Genomic DNA, 10,085 nt, shown 5'->3' with positions numbered 1-10,085 from the left:
AAAAAGGAATCCATAGCCCTTCTTGGCCACCACTCTGCCTGTAATATTAGAGCCATCAGCCAGCATGGCCGACCTCTCTAAAACATGTATTGCTAGAATTAGAAGATGCTCTTGGGGGCCTGCATACCACACACGGTGCATTAACCTCAGCACACAGGAGAGGTGCGCAGAAGAAACTTGCTTGAATCTGGTCAGGCTGCGACCTAGGAGGTTTCCTTCCTATCCTCCAGCATGCTGAGTTTACAACAGGAAGTGGGGGAGGGGACAAAGACACTGGACTTGAAACAGGAACACAATGACTGATCCCAGGCTGGGAGTAACACAGAATAACTATAATGATAAAAGATTATGGGACTCCCACTGTCCCGAGGACCATAAGAAGTTGGAGAGCCACAAAGCAGCCATAAGACAGAGGAGCATCCTTTGAAGGACACACTTTTCTCGCAACCCGGGAAAGACCAGAGATAGAGTCCTGTAAACTACCAGGCCTCATCACCAGCGAACCTGTGTTATGCAGCTGTGCTGTTAGTGACACATAAAGAATTTGGGAAACTTTGTCAAATTACTTCTTTGCCACTCGGCTGAAGAAACTGCCCACTGGTTAGAATGTTCAGATTAGCTTGGTACATGCTGTTTTGTGTTTTGCAGAGGAATCTGTTCAGTTCATCGACAAGGAATTCAAGTCTTTTGACATAGAATTGCTGAGCCACTGTTAGGAATCCATACCAAGAGAGGGAATAGGGGCTGGCTTCTGGCCCCAAGGCAGCTGCTGAGCTACTGTATCTCCCTGGAACCCCAAGGGTTGCTGGTTTTGGAGTTGGTACACCTCTTTAAAACACACAAAATCAAAACCCAGCTTCGGACGTGCCCCTGGATAGGGGCAAGATGGCTACTACATCTTCTTCCTTCATCATATCACTGGAAAACATCACATGAGTGTGCTTTCAGTGTTTTTGAGATGTAGCTTTGAAAGAGCATCACCCCAGGAACCCCATACTCAAATGCCTGGAATTTCCATTCCTGATGTTAGGACAGACAGTTTGCTCTCCCCGGCACATCCCCTCAGGTGCAGTCAAGGCTCTTGTGATGTGAGCTTTATTAGAAGCTTTAGGGACTATGTTTAAGGCTAGCAAATGCATATTGTCATCTATTATCTGGAGAAAGGCAGATAAAACGTCTAAGTGCAATATGGGGGTTGGAGGATACTGCCAATGGGTTGCCATGTTGATTTCACATCAGAGGGACACTCCTGATACCCAGGAGCTCGGTTTTGTTTCACTCACATGTCCCATCAACTACCACAAAGAATCAACTTTCAGCTTCAAAGCTGTCTAACGCGCCCATTGCAGAAATTCGTCCTCACCACCAATCCAACTCATGAGACACGACGGTGCCCCGCCCACTAGAGCAGAAGTGAGGTACTCACCTTCCGGCTCTCCACAAAGGGTACACTGAGACTCTGTAGAGAGAAGAGAAAGAGACGTGTTAGCAATGACCATGACTGCAGACTGACTGCTCATGAAGGCAGGCAGCCACAGCAGCCTCACGCAGCTGTAACTCCAGTGCCCAGAGTCCCCGCGTCCTTAGCGCAGTGCTGCACTGACCTTGCCATTCAGCAAGTTTTATCTAAAACCCGGACTTGAAAATGCCTTGAACATTATACTTTATTAAGATAACAACCTCTCTGTCATATGCACAAGTGCACATCAGATACATTTTCATAACTGCACAAGGCTCAACACCTTCAGGCTACTTAGATGAAATTGGGAGTGTGGAGTTACCATTTTCAATAGCTAAATGTGTGACTACAGATCTATTAGAATTTACAGCCATGATGACCTTCAGATATAGAAAGTATAGCAAGCGCATCGCAATAAAGACACCGGAATCCACCAACACTGATTGATTTCTCCATAAGTAAGGCCATGTCTGCAAAGCTGGCTCACTGGAATGGACAGGGATGCACAGGACCATGGTATCTGCAGTATATAACCCGGGGGTGGGGAGCGGGAGTCACAGAACCTATAGCATATCTGCCTACAGTCCAGAAATAGACACACTACCCATTCCTAAAACTCTAGGACTGGAGAGAGCCACAGACCTCCCTAGGAATCAGGGACAGATTCCAAAGTTTGACTCTCTGGCTGACTAGAGAGTATACAGCATAACGGCATCCTGTCGCACAGGCACACATAGGGTAATTAGACATGGTGACCTATGTGTGTACCCAGGGTTTAGCATACACAAGCATGGTAACTTCTGTACCACTCAGTCCTCAGTCATATACATTGGGATACACAGGCATGGTAACCTTTGTGTGCACCCAGACACACACAAGAGGGTACCGAAGGCATGGTGACTTCTGTCTTCAACTAGACACAATGTTGAGGCACACAGGCATGATGACCCCTGTTTGCTCACGCACATACTTTGGGGTGCATAGGCATGGTGACCCAGCATATCTCTAGACTCCAAAGTATAAGGGCACAGCAATCTGAGTGTACAGGCACACACACAGTGGGGTACGGAATGCCCATGGTATACACATGGAACCCTTGTGGTAGTCAGAAAAGCAGAGGATCAGTGTGCAAAGCGTCTGCTGTGCACACATTTGGGGGGGCACCTCAGGAGGAGATCTGACAGGGATCCCATAAGCCCCACTGGAAACAGAGGCAAAAACTCTCGTGGAGGTAGTTCACACACATCCTTGGAGCCATTGGTACGGGGAGAAACTCCCATGTGCAAAGCCAAGAGTCAAAAGTATAATGTGTTTCCAGCAGGAGCATGTAGTCTCGGTGTCTGCCCTAGGGTGCAGGGCTGAGGAGCTGTCTTGGGCTGTGGCACTGTTCCACTCATCACAAGAAGAGCGCTGCTGTAAAAACCCGTGCTAGGATAGCTCCATAGAGTAAATCAGTGTTTGCTGTGGAAGCCCTACAGCCTGAGTCCAGATTCCCAGAACCTAGATAAAGGCTGGCACATTAGCACGCCCATCTTTAACCCCCACAGAAAGATGAGAGGCAGAGCTGGGAAACACACGGGCAGCTAGCCTGGCACACAGAACAGTGGACAATAAGAAAGACCCTGTCTCAAACATAATAGGAGCTGGGGACCGACGCTGAGGCATTATCACTCACTCCTCCATTCACAGACACACAGGCATGTACACGCATGTGAGCACACACACATACACACACACACACACACACACAGAGAGAGAGAGAGAGAGAGAGAGAGAGAGAGAGAGAGAGAGAGAGAGAGAGAGAGAGAGAGACTACACTGCCAGAATTTTTTAACAAGACTCCACAGAAAAGGAGCCCCTCAAATTGAGCACAAAGTTTCTAAACTACACCACAACAACTTTACACAGTACCTACAAACCCAATGCAGACACAAGTAGGTAATAGTCATGCTGAGAGCCCAGGCCTCGAGAAAACAGTGACAGAGTACAAGACAGGACCATGCCTTGTAGGGCACCCACAGTGGATAACTAGGTGGCTATGCACTAGAGAGCAACAACCAGTCCTACCTTCAGCAATAAACAACCCACGCCCTGCTCTATGGGCCTGAAGTCATAACCCCAGCTTCCGGCTCTATGCCATGCGCTACAATGCCCAGAGTCCATGCCCATACTGACCCATGGCTAGGATCTTTCCTGCAGAGATTTCCTTTCGTCCCAGCTGACACCCTGTGACAGCACAGTAAGGATCTTTATAGTGAATTCAAACCTACAAGTCAAAGATCACCCAGAATAGAGGTACCAGCTCATCCAGAATCATATAAATGTCTTCATAACAAAAGTTTTGAGTGGGTGCTATTTCAAGCTGAATTATTAGTGCATCTATACCTCATGCTTTAAAGTACTATTTGCAGAAAGATCACAGGGACCGGTGGTTACACTCATTACTCCTGAGCACAGATAAGGGTCTGCTTCTCTATGAGAGCCACAGCTGGCCTCTGCGGCTATAGCACCAACTGACAAGTGACCAGGTTTGATGGCACCTCCTATTAAATACATCACTGAGATTGGACTAAAGTAAATGACTCCAAGAGTTCCTGGTCACAACATGTTGAGGTTGCCAGTGCAGGGGTTACATACTGACATGAAGGACCTATACTAAGTGCCCAATGGAGACGGCACACTGGGTCAAGGTTCTATCAATTCAGGGTCACGTTCTCTGGACATTGTGACCACTAGCGATGAAAGACCTTGCTATTAAGGTCGCAGTCCACCATGTGCACATAGCTCCCCAAGCCTGGTGCAAGATAGAGCACTCCCTGTGTCAGTGGGGCTTCCTCTTCTCTGCCTGACCTTATCTGGAAAGCATCTCTAGGCACAGATGCCTGACCTTGCTTGGAGGATGAGCCTGCACAAGAGCTACGTGACACACAACTCAGGAGTCCCACTCCTTTGCCTGCCCATAGGATAATTAAGTACAACTTTATGAACAATCAGTCAGTACTGTGTTCTGAGCAACCAGTCCTTCCTACCTATGGCCCTAAGAACCTTATATACCTCAACCTTGAAGCAATAAAATGAACTTCCTCTCTGAAGTTGATCCTGGAACTCTTGTCTGTAGTACTCATGGCAGTCCAAACCCCATTTGTCACTTCTGCTCCCTTTGTCCCTGTGTGCTGACTATATCTGATAGTTGGGTGTGTGGTGAGAGGGTCATATAGCTTCCAGGACAATGCCACACAGACAGCAGGGACCGTAGCAGCATAGACTAATGAGGTCCCAAGCACACTGCACAGAAGCTCCAGGCCTGTGTGGACTTGCAGGGGACAGCTGAGGCAACCCTATGATTCGATAGATCTGGGAAGGAGCTGGTGGAAGGACTACAGCAGAGAGGAGGTGCTGGGACCATGGAGCTGCAGGCCAGGAAGGAGGCAAAGGTTCTCTTTGTTTCAAAGAGGGGCTGAACCAAGGTTGGTCCCAGCATCACAATCAGTACCAAACACTTATTTGCATGTCTCAAAGGTAGATGCACACAAAAGGCAGCCGAATTAACACATCCCTAAAGGCTTCTTCCCTTCCATGTGAAAACTTTAAACAATATAGAAAACTTACAATGGAGAAAAACAACCTTAAAATGGTGGATATAGGTACAATGCAGTAACAGCCAAGACTGGGACCTACGGAGTGGAGATGCATAAATTAGAAAACCTTCTCTTAAAAAAAAAAAAAAAACTGCTTAAAGCTAGAAAAAGCTTTTCACCAAGTGCAATTTGAGTGCAGTGGGAATGAATTTCCAGTGGCTCTGGAGTGAGCTGGGGAGACACTGTGTGGCGGGGGACAGAGAGGCGTATCAAGTTTCCTGTGAAATGCTCGAGATACAGACTGCCAACCAAATGCCCTAGTGCTAAGGGCTTGGTGCTACTGGGTTATGGTGGAACCTTTAGAAGGTATGGCCTAGTGGGAGGAAGTAGGGTGTTGCATGTATGTCCTCTGAGGGGATTGGAGACTCCATCCCATCTCTATCTCTATGGCCACCTTGAGGAAAGCAACTTTCTCTAGCATGTACTTCCACTGAGGAGTGTTGTGCTACAATGGGCTCAAGACAATGTGGCCAATGGCCACGGAGCCCTGAAACCATCGGTTGAAATAAAACTTTCCCTTTAATCACTGGGCTGACTTGAGTATTTTACCACAGGGGCATAAATCTGACTGCTGAGTTTGGGAGCACTGGGAAGACATAGGGAAGTGTTTTGACATGGAAGGAGGTGGGTATTCCTAAGATGCAGGGAATGTCCACATGGTCAGCAGGGTGCAGGTGACAGATGCCTTTTCGGGGGGGTCCTTTTTCTAAGTGAATGCTGTTAGTGTATGCTGGCATGGCAGGACAGGGCGGAGTTAGTCCCCATGTGTGAGATTAAGCTACAGAATCATGAAGCCAGGGGCCAATGGGTCAGACAACAAGAGTTGGTCTAAGACGGCAAGATGTCTCAGTCTGGCCTTGGCTGTGCAGAGGGAAACCAGCATGGTCGTGTGGTGAGGATGGCATGTGATGAGAAAAGACGTGTGGTAAGGTAACGCAAGGCAGACAATGCCTGTGAGAACCTGTCATAGTTCAGTTTGCTTAACTTAACTCTGCCCTGCGACTCTAAGGCCAGCGGAAACACTGGGAAACTTACGGTGCTGCCCTTTTAGCATGCCTCACTAGGAAAGTGACCTTTTAACATGAAGGTATGGCACTGACTGACGAGCTGAGGGGAGAGAAAATGGCCACTCGGAGGGTTGAGCACCTGCTCTGCTGGGTGGACCACAGATCCTGGCTCAACAGGGAGGACAACTTTTCAGAACCTCGATTGGTCACCTTCTCCTCATGAGAATGAATGGATAAGCTGCCACATGCAGTGCAGTTCTGGGCAGCACTGGACCTTAGCTTACTAGATGGCTGTTTGTGCCCCACCATCTTGAGTTCCCAGGAAAGGGTACACCAGCTCTTGCCTGACACCCCAGCCTTGGCCAAACGGTTGAGTACCAAAGCATCCATGATGATGAACAGGGCCCCCATGGAGTCCAGCATGAACCGGTTTGATCCGTGGTCAGTCTTCCTGAGGAACACATATTTATAACATGCTGGATGTAATGAGACTTGATCTGGTTACACTGTGAATTCATCACTATTACCGGACTCATTTAAAAAAGAGGACAACGCGGCAGACTTATGCCAATTAGCACAGACTGAGAAATCGGTCCATGATTCCACCTGTGTTCTACACACACCTGCACCAGATGCAGCCCCTTGAGAATCTAGTTATTCTCAGAGCTGTGGAGCATGAACGGCCGGAGCCAAGCTCACTGCTCCCCGGTATATGGTAAGGCCCTTATTTTAATCTCTCAGGAAAGGAGCTGCGCGTGTGGATTGTGAAAGCACCTATCTATGGAAGGAACTTGAAGTGTAGCCACATATTTAAACAGAGGCCTCTTCCAACTCTGTTTGGGAAGCAACGTGCATACCCTCTCTGTGCTTTATCACAACGAGAGCTCCTGGACACACGCTCTCTCTCCTGACTACAGAGCCAGCTGGGGCTGAGAGTGCAGATGGTGGCTTAAGGGAGAGAGAGGGCAGCTCTGTCCTACCCCAAGCCTCAGGAGCCAAGAACTCCCCTGTGTACGACTGCTGAATTACATACAGTCCCCAAAGCCAGACAGAACTCCTGGCACGGCCAACCAGGAGTTTATTGACAGGAGGCCCCTCATCCTCGAGGCTTATTCAAATCCATGTCCCAGTTCTGTGTGCCACAGAGATGACACACTGCTCTGAGCAGGATGTCCCTCAGGGTGACCCACAGGAGAGGGAAAGGTAGGGAAAGGACAGCAATGGAGCACGGAGGTGGTAGGAAAAGGGTGCACTAGGCCAGATGTTGCATGCTGGGCAATGATACTAATTAGCATCTTTCCATGGTCTCTCCCAGCCCCTCCAGCTGAGATGAGCAGACACGTGGGTATACTGAATACTACTGATGTTATTCTTTGTCCCGTCCAAGCTATGTCCCAGACTGACTGCCCCTGAACATGAAGGTCAGAGGTGAGAAAGCACTGCTGACCCTGACTGTGATTCTGCCACCATTCCACAAACAAGAAAAGCCTTTGCTGAGACCTGGGGCCAGGTGCCACTTGTCCAAGAACTCAGTATGAATCAATTGCCTAACACATGCCATGTAACCACACAACAAAGCGGCTATGTCACACACAAGTTTCTACCAACACAATATGACCATTCAACCCCGTGATTGCATAACCAAAGGACTTGACCTAACAGGCCAGGAACCTAACTCTACATCAATGGGGACAGCCCTGTGATTCATAATTGGTTTCACGGTAGCGTCTTGGAGCTCACGTAGAGCATTTCAACCATTAATATATAAGGACATAAGGACAAAGCGCAAAACACAGAACTTTGTTTTCAGTTTCATTTTGAGTGTGTTCCCTTTTGCTCTCTTTTGATTCTTTTTTACATTGTATCTATTATTTGAGTGTGCATGTGTTTATGGGGGGGTACGTATGAAGGTGCATATATGCAACAGTGCATGTGGGAGGTGGCAGGACAGGTTGTGGGAGTCATCTGTTTCTACTATATGGGTCCCCGAAATTGAACTCAGATTGTCATAGAGTACTGTGGGACTGCATGGTAAGGGAAACTAGAAAATGAATGAAACTTTTAGTATGCTTAGCTAACAGTCAACTTTAAGAGCAATTTTGTTTTACATATTTCTCTATGTGAGTCATTCTAGAAATAGACGAGGTGTTCTTGGGTCCCAACCTAGCATATTCTGATTGCTAACAAGAGTTGGCAATTTAAAGATAGCATCCACTGGTTATTAATTTACAAAGATACAGTTTGCCTCACTTGGGGAGATGCTATTGGGAGAGGCCAACCAATCACAGTGTATTAAGAACTAAGACTCTGAAGGACAAAGCATGCTCAGGACGCACAGATCCTCCAGTGGCAGGTCCATGAGGGGCAGACAGGATCCAGTGCAGCTTCTTAGAAAAGTGGAGAAAGCTGTGTGGTGGGTGTGGCCTTTGGCAGGAAGAGCTAGGACCCAAGTCTTAGTGACTAGCAGGTCATCTTTATGGACACATCAGAGATAGAAAACCCCCAAAATGTGAGAAAGCGCAATTTAGGCCTCACACACATACAAAGAGGCCATGTCAGAAAGGAGGTCCTTAGGATGCTCCAGACAGGGAGGAGCCCAAGGCCTACGAGAAACACAGTGAAGGAAGGCTCACCCATTCTAATGATGCAATGCAAATAAAATTCTAATTTGAATTTTTCAGTGAAGTAAAACATGATGAAGGTAAACCCAGATGTCAGTGGCTTTAGGGGAGTAGTGGCCATCGGAACCAATTGCAGAAATCTTGGTGGCTGGCTGAGAAGAAGTTAGGAGATTTTCGCCAAACAGCACCCCTTGCCTGGGCAGGTGCAGGGAGGCAGTAGCGATGCTGCAGAGCAGGCCCTCTGTGAATGCTCTTCACAGCTGCCCCTCATCACACCCATTGACTCTGAAACGCCTCATTGGACTGGAATGATTCTGGGGGCACATATTTACCTGGCTCGGAGTAAGCTTGACTTAAGAAATGTTAAATAATTATTAGACTCCCCTGGGAAAACAGCATCCGGTTATTATTCAATCCAAATATGTGCTCCCTCCCACAGAGCGCACCTGGGATTAAAGATCAGCAAAGCCAGTTGCCTCCTAAGGAAAAATCGATGCTCTTTTAATTTTCACACCACGACTACCTACGAGACTGGATGGCGCTCACGACTGGGCTGTGTCTGTCCAGGGATGCTCTGCGTGAGCAGCCCGCACTCTTAGCTTCTCCCTTCAGTGAAGGAGAGGACTAAGGAGCTGGCCTGCCACTGGCTACATGGTCCTGAAGGAAACTTCTAGTTCTTGACAATTTTCAAAATATTTCACCCAGCAGAGCATTCTGTAGCTGCTCCCCGACTTTTTACAGACACACCAACAGTATTCAAGAGCAATCAAACTGAAATTGTACTCTGGCCTCCCCAATAATTCAGGAACACAAAGGGTCCATCAAGAACTATTCAGTCAGGAAGTCCACTCTCGGCCCTTGTGTCCACTTCTGGGCAGCTGACACAATTGCCTCACTGTCAGTCCACAAAAGGAGGAAGCCAGCAGTATCTCTGAGGGGCCAGGCAACTCTGGAATACTCATAAAATCTCAGGTCCCTGTCCTTCCCCCCCCACCACCACCACAAGGGTCTTGTGGGTTTTTTCCACAGCTGTCTTTTTCCAATTAACTCAGCCATGCTCACAAAAACACAGAGATGAAACACCTGCCATCCTTGCTTACAGGTCCCAGTTCCATCTCTTGTGTCACCAGTCATACTGGCTAGTTTTATATAGCTTGACACAAGCAAGAGGTTTCACTTTAGAAAATTGCCTCCATAAGGCATTTTCTTAATTGGTAGTTGATGTAGGAGGGCCCAGGCCATTGTGGGTGGGGCCATGCCTGGTCTGGTGGTCCTGGGATCTATAAGAAAGCAGGCTGAGCAAGCCATGGGGAGCAAGCCAGTAAGCAGCATCCCTCCATGGCCTCTGCCTCGGCTCCTG

At 48.0% G+C, this 10,085-nt stretch overlaps 1 long non-coding RNA gene across 1 annotated transcript in view; it reads right to left on the bottom strand.

Annotated features, from left to right (window-relative positions):
- Positions 1–1,207: 1,207 nt before the first annotated feature.
- The window catches only part of LOC127210056 (uncharacterized), a 412,763-nt gene continuing 403,885 nt past the window's right edge, over positions 1,208–10,085 (bottom strand). Inside the window, exon 4 of the long non-coding RNA XR_007833257.1 lies at positions 1,208–1,459. This is a non-coding gene — a long non-coding RNA (uncharacterized LOC127210056). The remainder of the gene's footprint in view (positions 1,460–10,085) is intronic.

The sequence above is a fragment of the Acomys russatus genome, chromosome 27, assembly GCF_903995435.1.
Source record: "Acomys russatus chromosome 27, mAcoRus1.1, whole genome shotgun sequence".
NCBI lineage: Eukaryota > Metazoa > Chordata > Mammalia > Rodentia > Muridae > Acomys > Acomys russatus.
The sequence above is the reverse complement of the archived record's forward strand: the minus strand, read 5'-3'. Positions and strand labels throughout refer to the sequence as shown.